At 41.3% G+C, this 14794-nt stretch overlaps 1 protein-coding gene across 2 annotated transcripts in view; it reads right to left on the bottom strand.

Moving 5' to 3' along the window:
- The window catches only part of CCDC78 (coiled-coil domain containing 78), a 144986-nt gene that overhangs the window by 17151 nt on the left and 113041 nt on the right, over positions 1-14794 (bottom strand). The gene's annotated exons all lie outside the window — the stretch shown is intronic.

Consider the following 14794-nt stretch of genomic DNA (forward strand, 5'->3'; position numbering starts at 1 on the left):
CAGGGCCTGGTGTCCCAGGAAGTCCACCTGAAAGCATAAGAACTCTAAACTATGGTATAAATTGATATCTGGATTCATGAATAAAAAAACAAAAACTGGTCTTCGGGACATATGGAGCATTGAGATTAAGCATCAAATTACTGCGTCTCAATGGCCACGAATTTGGTCTTGGAGGATGAGATGTACAGTGTCTGCATCTATGAGACAAACTTGGTTTTTTCTGTTACATAGAGCATTCTGGACCCCAGTTCGTTTACAAAAATTAGATAGCTCTAAGTCTAATAGATGTTGGCATTGTCATCTTGAAGCAGGGACTTTAGATCATTTATTATTCTATTGTCCATTTATTTTGGCTTTTTGGAAATCAATATGGGGCCAAATAAACTGTTTGTTAGAAAATCCGGTGGCATTATCGTATGATACTGTATTATTTGGCATGTCAATGAGGGCTATGAGCCAAATATCTTCAAAAAATAATAAGCTTTTACTTATTATGACAGGAGTTGCCATACAACAGATTACATGTAATTGGAAGAATTAGAATACCGTATTTGCCGGCGTATAAGACGACTTTTCAGTACCTTAAAATCCTCCCCAAAGTTGGGGGTCGTCTTATACGCCGGGTACTGTTTACATGCCCTTACTTTACATTAGAGAGCTGCACGGGGACGCCCCTAGGGTCGCTGGGATCCCGTGGGGACGCCCCCTAGGGTCGCGGTGATCCCATGGGGACGCCTCCGAGGGTCGCGGGGCTCCTGCGGGGCTGGATGTACTCAGTCTTCTGGATGTACGCGGCTCTTCTTCTCCCTACCTTCTCTGCTTGCAGCACAGAGCCGAACGGAAGTCTTCCCGACATCAGCGCTGACGTCGGAGGGGAGGGAGGGCTTAAACAAAGCTTAAACAAAGCCCTCCCTCCCTCCGACGTCAGCGCTGACGTCGGGAAGACTTCCGTTCGGCTCTGTGCTGCAGGCAGGGCAGATAAGGAGAAGGAGAGTAGCCTCGCGGTTCGAGTGGCTACCAAAGGAGAGGGGCGGCCCGCCCCGCCCCAGTTGCAGCACAGCCGACCAGGTTCCCTTACTTTTGTGGCACTTCCCCGACTGACCGATAACAGCCCGGGTCCGACAATCCTCCCTGCCCTGTAGCCGCGAATCTAAATTACCTTCTTACAGCAGCTGTAAGAAGGTAATTTAGATTCGCGGTTAAGGGCAGGGAGGTTTGTCGGACCGGGGCTGTTGTCGGTCGGTCGGGGAAGTGCCACAAAAGTAAGGGGACCTGGCCGGCTGTGCTGCACCCGGGGCGGTAGAGAAGGAGGGGGGGAGAAGGACGCTGAAAGGCCATGGTGAAGACAGGAGGGGGGGGAAGGACTCTGAAAGCACTTGAAGACAGAGGAGGGAGAAGGAGGCTGAAAGCACATGGGGGAATACAAAGGGGTGGAGAAGGACGCTGAAAGGCCATGGGAAGGACTCTGAAAGCACATGGGGAAGACAAAGGGGTGGAGAAGGACGCTGAAAGGACATGGGGAAGATGGGGGGGGAGAAGGACACAAAGGAAATGAGGAAGAGAGAGTAGGGAGAAGACGCTGGCAGGGAAGAAGACAGTTGCCAGACTATGGGGGGAGCAGAGAGAAGAAGATGGGTGCCAGACCAATTTGGAAGGGGGAAGAAAGGGAGAGGCACAGTAACAGAGCAAATGGAAGATGCAGAAGGAAGAGAGATAGTGGATGGAAGGAATTGAATGAGAACATGAGGAAAGCAGAAACCAGGCAACAAAGGTAGGAAAAGAATTCTATTTCTTTTTTTTTTTTTTTGCTTCAGGATAAAGTAGTATATTAGTTGTGTTGATAAAAATTTATAAACATTAGAGGCTCTGGTAGAAACCCGTTTACAAAGTATGTATTCTTCCCAATTAATATTTTCAAATTAATAAAGTCTTTTTGCTTATTTGTAAATGGGTTTCTACCAGAGCCTTTAATTCAGTAGCATAATTAAATGAAATAACTATTTCTGAAGTTTATAGGGACGGGTGGGGAAGGAGGAGATTCCTCGCGGGGACGGGTGGGGATGGAGGGGATTCCTTGCAGGGACGGGTGGGGACGGAGGGATTCCTCACGGGGACGGGTGGGGACGGGTGGGTTTCCTCGTGGGGACGGGTGGGACTTTGGCAGGGATGGGTGGGGACGGGTGGGATTTCTGTCCCCGCGCAACTCTCTACTTTACATGCCCTAACATCTCCTTCCTTACCTCCTTACGGTGCTTACGGTACTAGTAAAACTGCCGGGACATCAGCGGGGCCATGGCGGGACATCAGTGTGACAAGGGTGCCAGCTCCTTCATCCTGCGCAGCGGGAAGCAGCGGCGCTCTGGCCCCACCCCTTTTCTCTTTACTACGTCTCTCGCACATGCGGCCGTGTGTGGAGTCTAGCCCTTAAGGAAGTTGCGGGGGCAAACAGGAGGCTTTTGAAGGCTTTTAAAGGGAAACTGTCATGCCAGCAAACTTGCTAGGGACTTGCCCGGCACTTGCTCTCTCCCTCTATGTGTTATCTTCCTTCTATCATTGACAGTTTCAGTTTGGTTAACAGTTTAGAAAACAAATAGCATGGCAGCTCCCATGGGTTTATTGTTCTATTCAGCTTTAGTGAATTAATTAAAATTGTTGAAATAAATTCTGATGTTCTTTTAAGTTTTATTTGTTGTGCAGAAGGTGTGCGGAAGAAGGGGTAGTCTTATACGGCGAGTATATAACAAACTCTATATTTTAACTGTAAAAGTTGGGGGGTCGTCTTATACGCCCAGTCGTATACGCTGTATATTTGCCGTATACGCCGGCAAATACGGTAGATTGAATTATATTTTCTGGTGGAATTATTTATGTCATATATATATAAAATGGAAAGAACATTAGCCACACAGAAAGGGAATTTTAATAAATTTCAAGATGTTTGGGGTCCATTAACAAATTATTGTAATGAATAGATACCATTTTTCCTTTAATAGTACAAATGGAAGGGAGGGGGGGAGTAGTTTTTTGGTCTTTCATTAATAGTTGGATTGGTAGAAGAGAATTCAATATATGGTATACGTGTTTTGTATGTGTAAAGATAAGGGTGGAATGGAGGGGGATAAACTTTATTAATTTGATTATTGCAGAATATCAAGTGTTGTATCCAAGTTAAAATGTTGTTCTTTCTGATGCACTTGTTGTAAGTTATAAAAATGAATAAAGAATATTTTTTTTAAAAAAAGGATTCCAGGGGTGATCTGGAAAATTACAGACCAGTAAGCCTGACTTCAGTTCCAGGCAAGATAGTGAAAACTATTATAAAGAATAAAGTTACAAAATACTTAAACATGGTTTAATGGGTCAGAGTCAGCATGGGTTCAGCCAAGGGAAATTGTTCCTCACCAGTTTGGTCCATTTCTTTGAAGTTGTGAATAAACATGTAGATAAAGCTGAGCCAGTTAACATAGTGTATCCGTCCTTGGCAGTATTCAAATCCAAGCTAAAAGCCCACTTTTCAAGGTTGCTTTTAACTCCTAACCCCAACTCGCTTGTAAAGCACCCATGCCTGAGAAACTCCCTAACCCCCTACTTGTCCTGTTTGTCTGTTGATTAGATTGTAAGCTCTACTGAGCAGGGACTGTCTCTTGAATGTTTTAATGTACAACACTTCTTACATCTAGCAGCATTATAGAAATGAAAAGTAGTAGTAGTAGTATCTAGACTTTTGACAAAGTTCCTCATAAGAGACCCCTGAGAAAATTAGAGTCATGGCATAGGAGGCAATATTCTGTTGTAGATTAGGAATTGGTTATTGGACATAAAACAGAGGGTAGAGTTAAATGGTTATTTTTCGCAACGGAGGAGGGTGAATAGTGAAGTGCCTCGGGGATCTCTATTGGGACCGGTGCTATTTACCATATTTATAAATGATCTGGAAACTAGAATGACAAGTGAGGTAATTAAATTTGCAGATGACACTAAATTATTCAAAGTTGTTAAAACACATGTGGACTATAAAAAATTGCAGGAAGATCTTAGGAAATTGGAAGACTGGGCATCCAAATGGTAGATGAAACTCAGTGTGGATGAATGCAAATAGATGCACATTGGGAAGAATAATTAAAATCATAGTTACCAGATGCCAGTGTTCATCTTAGGGGTCAGCACCCAAGAAAAAGATCTATGTGTCTTTGAAAAAAATACACTGAGGGAGCGCACAAGATGGTGGTGTTATCGCGGCGCTCCTCAATACCAGGAGGCACACAGATAATTTTGAAAAGCATGTTGCGGCTTTTTCTTCATCAAAGGATATAGAAAACATTGTTGAGTATGGCAACTATGCGGCAAGTGAAATTGGATACTGCCTTCGCGGCAGGAGGATTGACAAAGCATCTTAAACAAGATCAGGTTACGCCGTCAAAATTACCTCTTCCTGCTGAAGCTGTTGATGTGCTGGACAGAAATGAAATAATGGCAGAATTTCGGTGCATTAAACAAATGCTTCAAGATAACGCAAGCGGGATTGCTGAGGTAAAGGAAGAAGTTTTGAATATTAACAGGCAGATGGAGGTTGCCAATCAAAGAATGTTGTTATTAGAAAACAAAGTGGAGCAGTTGGAAATTAACGCGATTCAATGTAAAACTGACAGTCGAGATATTAAAGAATTGAAAAAACAATTTGAAGATTATGAGAATCGTGGAAGGAGGAAGAATGTGAAAATAATTGTTCTAGCTGAAAATTTGGAAGGGGGAAATGCTATTCAATTCTTGGAAAACCTTTTACCAAAGTTACTGCAGTTAAATTCAAAACATCCCCTGCAAATAGAACGAGCACACAGGATTCCATCTAAACGGTTAGCTAACCAAGTGAAGCCAAGGCCTTTAATCTTCAAGCTCTTACGATTCCAGCATGCCTTGGAGATTTTGAATTTGGCTAAAGCTGACAGAAACTTAAATTATAAAGGATCAAAGTTGCTGTTCTTGCCGGATTTCTCAAAAAACACTGTGACCATACGAAAACAATTTCTCCAGCTAAGACCTCAAATGAAAGAAAAGGGTCTTACATATGGCTTGTATTATCCTGCAAAAATGAGGGTGACAAGTGGAAACAAGTCCTTATATTTTGAAAATCCGGAAAAATTAAAAGATTTCTTGACAAATTCTGAGCCAATGTCTATTTAAATGGTTTTAAGTTAAAAACCTAGACTTTACAATATTTTTGAGGTTTTTGGACAAATTAACTTGAAGAAGAAGAGAAACTTTGAAGAAAGAAAAGAGTAACATCTATAATAAGGCGGAAAAAGAGAATGGATGAATTTTGTCATATTTAACAATCTAAAGATGAGAGGAAAAGAAGAGAAGAAAGAAAAGGGAAAAAGGGAAGAAAGAGAAAAGGGGAATAAAAAAATAAGAGACATATTCAGCAGCATCTCTAGTTTGCTTCATAATGAAAAGATATTTATGTTCTGACATATTAACTTTAGTTAGAATAGTTTATTTTAAATGCATCAGACATGCTTAATGATAAAAAGCAAAGGGTGAATCTATATGATGAAACTGATTAATTGAACAATATTTGTTGTTTTATGAATATTTTATTAAATGAAAAGATGGACTAATGTGTTTTGATAAAGTCAGTGGAATTGTAAAATGGGGAAAAAGAGTCAATATTTCTGCATTTTGGGATGGTCATGATAAAACTTAAAAGGATATACATGAAAGTTGGAAAATATGAATTATTTAATAGTAGTTTAATTCTGATATATGAAGATGTTTTATAGAGATGATTAACTAAATTTCCACTTATAGGATATTAGAGGGATTAAAGAGAAAAGAGGGAAAGAAAAGGAAAAAGGGAAAGGGAAAGAGGAAAAAAAAAGAGGAAAGGGGAAAAGGAAAAAAAAAAGAGAAATAAGAGAAAAATAAAAAAATAAAAAAAATAAAAGTTCATATGCTATATTTTGGGTTTATGAATTGTTTAAGAGGAAAGATGATTCTTATCTTTGAATTCAAAGGTTTTATAAATTCTGACTTAAGTTATACTGAATAAGATTTTTCTAACTGGTAAAGTAATTTGTTTTAATGTCAAGGTTAAGTTGATAAGACTAAACTTGACTGTAAGATGTTATCCCACAGCTTTGCTGCACTTCATTCAACAGTGGTTTATTTAAAACTTTATGTTCACTAGTCCTCAGCGGGCCACCACGCACTCAAACTCTCTCATTGTGCTGGGCTTTACGCTCCTACTTGTCATTGGATCCAGTACATGCTACTTCAACCTTTTCAATAAATAACTTAGTATAAATACTAAAAGTACTTAGCTTTTAGTAAGATGCTGTTCAGGGGGGGTTATTACACCATGCACCAACATGTTTCGCCCGTGCAGTTCGGAGGGCTTTATCAAGGTTCCCACTCCCTTTTAATGCTACTCAACCAACCATTGCGTCCATTGCGTTTTGGACGCAATGGTTGGTTGAGTAGCATTAAAAGAGAGTGGGAACCTTGATAAAGCCCTCCGAACTGCACGGGCGAAACCTGTTGGTGCATGGTGTAATAACCCCCCCTGAACAGCGTCTTACTAAAAGCTAAGTACTTTTAGTATTTATACTAAGTTATTTATTGAAAAGGTTGAAGAAGCATGTACTGGATCCAATGACGAGTGGGAGCGTAAAGCCCAGCACAATGAGAGAGTTTGAGTGCGTGGTGGCCCGCTGAGGACCAGTGAACATAAAGTTTTAAATAAACCACTGTTAAATGAAGTGCAGCAAAGCTGTGGGATAACATCTTACAGTCGAGTTTAGTCTATTTGATATTTTCTTCATTCTAAAAAACCCCATCTATTAGTGCCTTAGTCTACATTTTAAGGTTAAGTTGATAGGCATGTAAACATGAAATAGTTAGACGGAAGTTTAAGGGTTGATTGTGATTGTTGTCGTGATAACAAGGATCATATATATATATCATTTTTTTTTCTTTTGCAAAAGAAAGTAAAATATTTATGGTAATAAGAACATAAGAACATATGATTTGGTAAACCTGGTTTAATAGGAAATTTTTAAAATGAGTTTTATGAAGAACTTCTTTACTATAAATAATTAGGACTACATTATTGCAGGGAGTATTATTGTAAGATTACTTGATTCATAATGCATTAATGAATAAATCTATTGTTTTATATATATTGTAAGAGGAAAGATGTGTTAGAATGTTGCCTGGAGGGGTATTGTGATTACTAATCCTATGTATGTTCCAAGGCAATCAATTTATGTGGGGGGTGGGGGAGGAAAGAGGGAGCGGGTTTTTTTCAAAATCAGGGGTGGGAAGATAGGGAATGATGGGATTGAAGATCAATTTAACTTTTCATTGATTAATATCTGTGTAATGGTGTCTAATCATATCAAATTAAATAAATTTAAATATCATTGTTGGATTATACATTGGAAATAGATGGAGATTAAGATATTTTCATTGAATGTCAATGGCCTTAACCATTAAATAAAAAGGAAGAAAATGTTAGCTTTCCTAAAACAGCAAAACGCTGATTTGTATTTTACTCAGGAGACGCACCTGTCAATGATAGAATCAAGAAAACTGGAAGGGGGTTGGGTTCATCAAAATTTTTTTGCCCCTGCAGTTGGCAAGAAAGCTGGGGTTGCCATATTAATAAATAAAAAATGTACAGCTAATTTTTTTTAAAAAAATCTTTATTCATTTTCATATCTTACAACAAGTGTATAATAATCAATCAGAAAAATATTTAACAAATCACTTGACAATCTTACTTATAATCATTAAAATATAAAAGAATCCCTTCCCACCCACCCACCCATTTATTAATAATAAAACAATTAGCAATTATTATCTTTCCCAATCCCACCCCACCTATATCTTATATAATTCAGTATGTCATATTTACAAAATGGAGAGGGTGCTTGCCATACAGCAAGGAAATTATCATAATTTTAAAAAGATTTGGGGGCCATTGATTACTTATTCTAATGATCAGACATCTTAAACACCTAGGTATTATATAAATACAGCTAATTTTCAGATGATTGATTCGGATCCTTTGGGTAGGTGGGTACATGTAAAAATGAGCATGGGAAATACTACCCTGGAATTGTTCAATGTGTATGCCCCAAATACGAATCAAATGGAATTGTTTAAGAATCTACAACAATTACTACTCCCACAGGCTACTTCTAATTTAATAGTGGCTGGAGATTTCAATGCTGTAATGGATCCATTAATGGATAAAAAAACCAAGTAAAATTATGAAGTCACTAGGGTTAGATAATTTGGCACAATCTTGTAATTTAATAGATATATGGCGTATACTTCATTTTAATGATCGGGAATTTTCCTTTTGTTCACAAGTCCATAATTCTTTTTCTTTTTCTTTTTTAAATTTTTTATTCATTTTATATTTTACATCAAGTGTACAGAAAATAACATCATAAAACACCAAAACATCACTTGAAGTTCCACAACATTTTCCATAAATAAGAGTTATCCCCCTCCCACCCCCCCATGCCAATATCAAATAAACTTCATAATAAAATACAGTATAATCTATCCATCTCTTCATATCAAATGATGAAAATCACAAACCCACCCCCCACTCCCTAAAAATCATTTATGCTATACAGGGAAAAGGATAATTATTAATTACAATACTTTATTAATGGCCCCACACATCCTTAAATTTATTAAAAGATCCTTTTTGAACAGCTAACGCTCTTTCCATTTTATACAAGTGACACACTGAATTCCACCAAAAACTATAATTCAATCTTTTCCAATCCTTCCAATTATACGTAATTTGTTGAATGGCAACTCCTGTCAAAATCATTAAAAGTTTGTTATTATTGGAAGATATTTGGCATTTATGTTTTATTTTTTGTTTTAAATTTTTTATTCATTTTCATATATCAACAAGTGTAACATAGAAATTTTAAAAGATCACATAAAACATACACTTGAATTCCTTTCATGTATCACTGTAAATACAATATATTATTCTGTATTTATAAACAATAATACCTAAAATATCTGTATTACCTAATATGTATAATAATTGTTGTTAAAATTAAACCCTTCTTTTCCCTCCCCTCCCAATACACATAACAATTATAATAAAAATAATGACAAATATTTTATGAGATAAATTAAATAAAATTAATCCCACCCCCCTCCCTTCTTAATAAGATTTTTATTATGGGAAATTGATTTCATTCATTACAGAAATCTGCTAATTGTCCTCAGATCTTCTGAAACTTGCCAAAATAACCTCTCTGTGTTGCTAATGCACGCTCCATTTTATATATATGGCATACGGAATTCCACCAGAAGTTATAGTTTAACCTATCATAATTTTTCCAGTTATATGTAATTTGTTGTACTGCTACCCCAGTCAGTATAAATAAAAGTTTGTTATTGTTTGAAGAAATTTGACTCTTTGCTCTCATTGCTGTGCCGAATAAGATAGTATCATAAGTCAAGGCTACTGGGTTTTCCAACATCATATTTATTTGAGGCCAAATTGAATTCCAGAATAATGATACCAAATGGGAATGATACCAATTTTCTTTCAGGGGTCTTTTTATAAAAAATTGAATAGGGTTTTAACAAAATTTATTTGGCTAGGTAAAATTCCTAGAATTGCTTTAGTGTCTTTGCAAAGACCAATTGTGGAGGGAGGGGTAGATTTTCCAAACTTTTATAGGTATCATTAAGCCTATATTCTGCGTCAAGGTATGTATTGGATCCTCCCAGAGCCCATTGATAATATATCAAACTGGTTCTGGCTAGAATGGAGACTCATGTTTCCTTTGCGTCTTGGTCATGTTGTTAGTATCCAAATGCCAAGGTTATACAAGGAACACAAAATATTTGTTGATACCTGAAAAACTTTAAGGTATATAAGTAATCTAACTCCTATTCCAATAAATAAATCAACAACTCAAACGATTTGGCTAAACCCTAAGATCAAGGTCGGCGGTTTTAAAATCATCTGGAAACATTGGATGTTGGCAGGAAAGCACAGTTACTTACCGTAACAGGTGTTATCCAGGGACAGCAGGCAGATATTCTTGGTGACGGCACCGACGGAGCCCCGGTATGGACAATTTTAGAGTGATTGCACTCTAAGAACTTGGAAAGTTCTAGCAGGCCGCACCGCGCACGCGCGAGTGCCTTCCCGCCCGACGGAGGCGCGCGGTCCCCAGTTAGGATAAGCCAGCTAAGAAGCCAACACGGGGAGGTGGGTGGGACGCAAGAATATCTGCCTGCGGTCCCTGGATAACACCTGTTACGGTAAGTAACTGTGCTTTATCCCAGGACAAGCAGGCAGCATATTCTTGACTGATGGGTGACCTCCAAGCTAACAAAAAGAGGGATGGAGGGAAGGTTGGCCATTAAGAAAACAAATTTTGCAAAACAGATTGGCCGAAGTGTCCATCCCGTCTGGAGAATGCATCCAGACAATAATGAGATGTAAAAGTATGAACTGAGGACCAAGAAGCAGCCTTGCAGATTTCCTCAATAGGAGTGGAACGGAGGAAAGCTACAGATGCTGCCATAGCTCGAACTTTATGGGCTGTGACAGAACCTTCCAGTGATAGTCCGGTCTGAGCATAACAGAATGAAATGCACGCTGCCAGCCAATTAGACAACGTACGTTTAGAAACAGGACGCCCCAATTTATTCGGATCAAAGGATAAAAAGAGTTGGGGAGATGATCTGTGGGGCTTAGTACGCTCTAAATAGTAAGCTAGAGCCCGCTTACAGTCCAAAGTATGCAGAGCCTGTTCTCCAGAATGAGAGTGAGGTTTCGGAAAGAAGACAGGCAGAACAATGGATTGGTTGAGATGGAATTCAGAGACAACCTTAGGGAGAAACTTTGGATGTGTACGCAGAACCACCTTGTCATGATGAAAGACTGTAAAAGGTGGATCCGCAACTAGTGCATGTAGCTCACTGACCCTCCTGGCAGAGGTAAGGGCAATAAGGAAGAGCACTTTCCAAGTGAGGAACTTGAAAGGAGTTGTAGCCAGAGGTTCAAACGGAGGCTTCATTAAGGTGGAGAGAACCACATTGAGATCCCAGACTACAGGAGGGGCCTTAAGAGGTGGTTTCACATTGAAAAGACCCCGCATAAATCTAGAAACCAAAGGATGAGCTGAGAGAAGTTTCCCATGAACTGGCTCATGAAAAGCAGCAATAGCACTGAGGTGGACTCTGATGGAAGTAGACTTGAGACCAGAGTCATACAAAGAAAGAAGGTAATCCAACAAGGTCTCCACTGCCAGGGACGTAGGATTATGATGATGGAGAAGACACCAGGAAGAAAATCGTGTCCACTTTTGATGGTAACATTGCAGAGTGGCCGGTTTCCTGGAGGCATCCAGAATAGAACGAACGGGCTGAGACAACAGAGTATCACTTGAAGACAGCCCGAGAGATACCAAGCTGTCAGGTGTAGAGACTGGAGATTGGGATGTAGAAGGGTCTCCTGATGCTGCGTAAGAAGAAAAGGAAACAATGGAAAAAGAATAGGCTCCCTGGAACTGAGTTGAAGTAGAAGGGAGAACCAATGTTGCCTGGGCCACCGTGGAGCGATGAGAATCATGGTGGCTTGTTCCCTCTTGAGCTTGAACAAGGTTTGCAACATGAGAGGAAGCGGAGGGAAAGCATACAGGAACAGATTGGACCAATCCAGGAGAAATGCATCCGCTGCCAGACGGTGAGGAGAGTAGAGTCTGGAGCAGAAGAGGGGCAGCTGGTGATTGTGAGGAGCTGCAAAGAGGTCTATCTGAGGAGTGCCCCACCGAGCAAAGATGGACTGTAGAGTTAAAGGATCGAGTGTCCACTCGTGAGGCTGGAAAATTCTGCTGAGTTTGTCCGCTAAGGAATTCTGTTCCCCCTGAATGTAGATAGCTTTCAGGAATAGTTGGTGATCTGTGGCCCAAGCCCAAATCTTCTGGGCTTCCTGGCACAAGAGGCGAGATCCTGTCCCACCCTGTTTGTTGATGTAGTACATCGCAACTTGATTGTCTGTGCACAGCAGGAGGACTTGAGGAAAGAGAAGATGTTGGAAGGCCTTGAGGGCATAAAACATCGCTCTGAGTTCCAGGAAATTGATGTGATGCTTCATTTCCTGGGTTGTCCAAAGACCTTGAGTTTGGAACTCGTTCAAATGAGCTCCCCAGGCATAAGGGGAGGCGTCGGTGGTGATGACAAGTTGATGAGGAGGTAGATGGAACAGAAGACCTCTGGAGAGATTTGAGGATATCAACCACCATTGTAGAGACTGACGAAGAGATGATGTCACAGATATGTATCGTGAGCACGGATCCGTCGCTTGGGACCACTGGGTAGCCAGGGTCCATTGAGGAGTGCGCAGGTGAAGACGTGCGAAGGGTGTGACATGAACTGTGGAGGCCATGTGACCCAAGAGTATCATCATTTGCTTGGCAGAGATGGAACTTTGCAGAAGTAGCTGCTGACATAGAGATTGAAGAGTTTGGAGACGGTTGGACGGCAGGAATGCCCTCATGAGAACTGTGTCCAGTACCGCTTCAATGAATTGAAGTCTCTGAGTGGGGATGAGATGAGATTTGGGTAGATTGATCTCGAACCCCAGAAGTTGTAGAAATAGAATGGTTTGGTTGGTGGCCAGGAGTACTGTCTGAGATGAATTGGCCTTGATTAACCAATCGTCCAGGTAAGGAAAGACCTGAAGGTGGTGAGAGCGTAGAAAGGCAGCCACCACAATCAGACATTTGGTGAATACTCTTGGAGAGGAGGCAAGACCGAAGGGCAGCACCTTGTATTGGTAATGACAATGATTGATCATGAAGCGGAGGTACTGTCTGGAGGCCAAATTGACCGGTATGTGAGTGTATGCCTCTTTGAGATCGAGGGAGCATAGCCAGTCGCTCTGAGTGAGAAGAGGGTAGAGAGTGGCCAGAGAAAGCATCCTGAATTTTTCATTGACCCAGCATTTGTTGAGATCGCGAAGATCTAAAATGGGTCTGAGATCTCCTGTCTTTTTGGGGACTAGAAAGTAACGGGAGTAGAATCCCTGCCCCTTTTGATCTAGAGGAACTTCCTCTATGGCGTTCAGAAGTAGGAGGGATTGAACCTCCTGAAGAAGGAGGGAAGACTGAGGAGTGTTCAAAGCAGACTCTCTTGGCAGACTTTGGGCAGGAAGTGTCTGAAAGTTGAGAGAGTAGCCGTGGCGGATGATGTTGAGGACCCATTGATCCGATGTGATGATCTCCCAACGGCTGAGGAACAATGTAAGACGGCCACCTATAGGTTGAGGTAGGTGGGCAGATGGTAGATAACTGGCTATGCCCTGGAGAACCAAGTCAAAAGGGCTGTGTGGATTTTTGCTGTGGAGGTGGCTTCGCAGGTTGCTGCTGTGGTGGCCTAGGGGTCTGTCGTTGTTGCTGACGTTGGCGCCTAGGTTGTTGGGCAGCTGATGGCAAGGGACGAGCCACATAACGGCGTTGATAGGCCGACTGCTGTCTGAAAGGCCGCGCTGGTGGAGTCTTCTTTTTTGTTTTTAGCAAAGTATCCCATCTAGTCTCATGGGTGGAGAGCTTTTGGGTGGTAGAGTCCATGGATTCCCCAAAGAGTTCATCCCCCAGGCATGGTGCATTGGCCAACCGATCTTGATGGTTGACATCAAGCTCCGACACTCTGATCCAAGCAAGGCGGTGCATAGCGACAGACATGGCCGTTGCTCTGGTAGTAAGTTCGAAGGTGTCATATATTGAGCGAACCATAAACTTACGGAGTTGGAAGAGAGATGACGAGCAGTGGTGAAAAGCCTGTCGTTTTCGTTCAGGAAGGTACTTTTCAAATGAAGCCATGGTGGTAAGAAGATGCTTAAGATAGAAAGAAAAATGAAAAGCATAATTACCAGATCTGTTAGCTAGCATTGCGTTCTGGTATAAACATTTACCAAACTTATCCATGGCTTTACTTTCCTTGCCAGGAGGGACAGAAGCGTATACACTAGCTCCGGCAGATTTTTTGAGCGTAGATTCCACAAGAAGGGATTCATATGGAAGCTGCGGCTTATCAAATCCAGGGATAGGAATTACTTTGTATAAAGAATCCAATTTACGAGGAGCTCCTGGGATGGTCAAAGGAGTCTCCAGGTTTTTATAAAAGGTTTCCCTCAAGATGTCATGGAGGGGTAGTTTGAGAAATTCCTTTGGAGGCTGGTCAAAATCCAATGCATCAAGGAAGGCTTTGGATTTTTTAGACTCAGCCTCCAAGGGAATAGACAGAGATTCGCACATCTCTTTGAGGAAGGAAGTAAAAGATGTAGAATCTTGTTTTGAGGATGGATCTGGGGCAGCAGGATCATCCTCATCCGAGGAACATTCACCCTCAGAAAGAAAAGGCTCTTCGGAGTCACCCCACAGATCAGGGTCCCTAATATGGGAGCTACGGTCTCGAGACTCCGGAGTGGAGGGTTCCAGGTGTCGGGTTTTGCGTGCCGACTTACCTGACCTCATAGACACGGTACCGGGAGATGTGACAGGCTGCATGGGTGCCGAAGTCTGAACAGCCTGGTGTTGCGCTCTCGGTTCCGGTGCAAGGACTGGCATCGAAACCGATGAAGCGGAGTGGACCGGTACCGACAAAGTGGATGCAGACAAAAGAGGCTGCTCCACTGCTGGTACCGGTGGCTCAGACCGGACCGGGACTGGAAGGCTCGGTGCCAAGAGAGCAGGAAGGAGCTGCTGTAACTGCTCCTTTAGCTGCACCTGCAGGA

The sequence above is a fragment of the Geotrypetes seraphini genome, chromosome 11 (assembly GCF_902459505.1).
Source record: "Geotrypetes seraphini chromosome 11, aGeoSer1.1, whole genome shotgun sequence".
Lineage (NCBI taxonomy): Eukaryota > Metazoa > Chordata > Amphibia > Gymnophiona > Dermophiidae > Geotrypetes > Geotrypetes seraphini.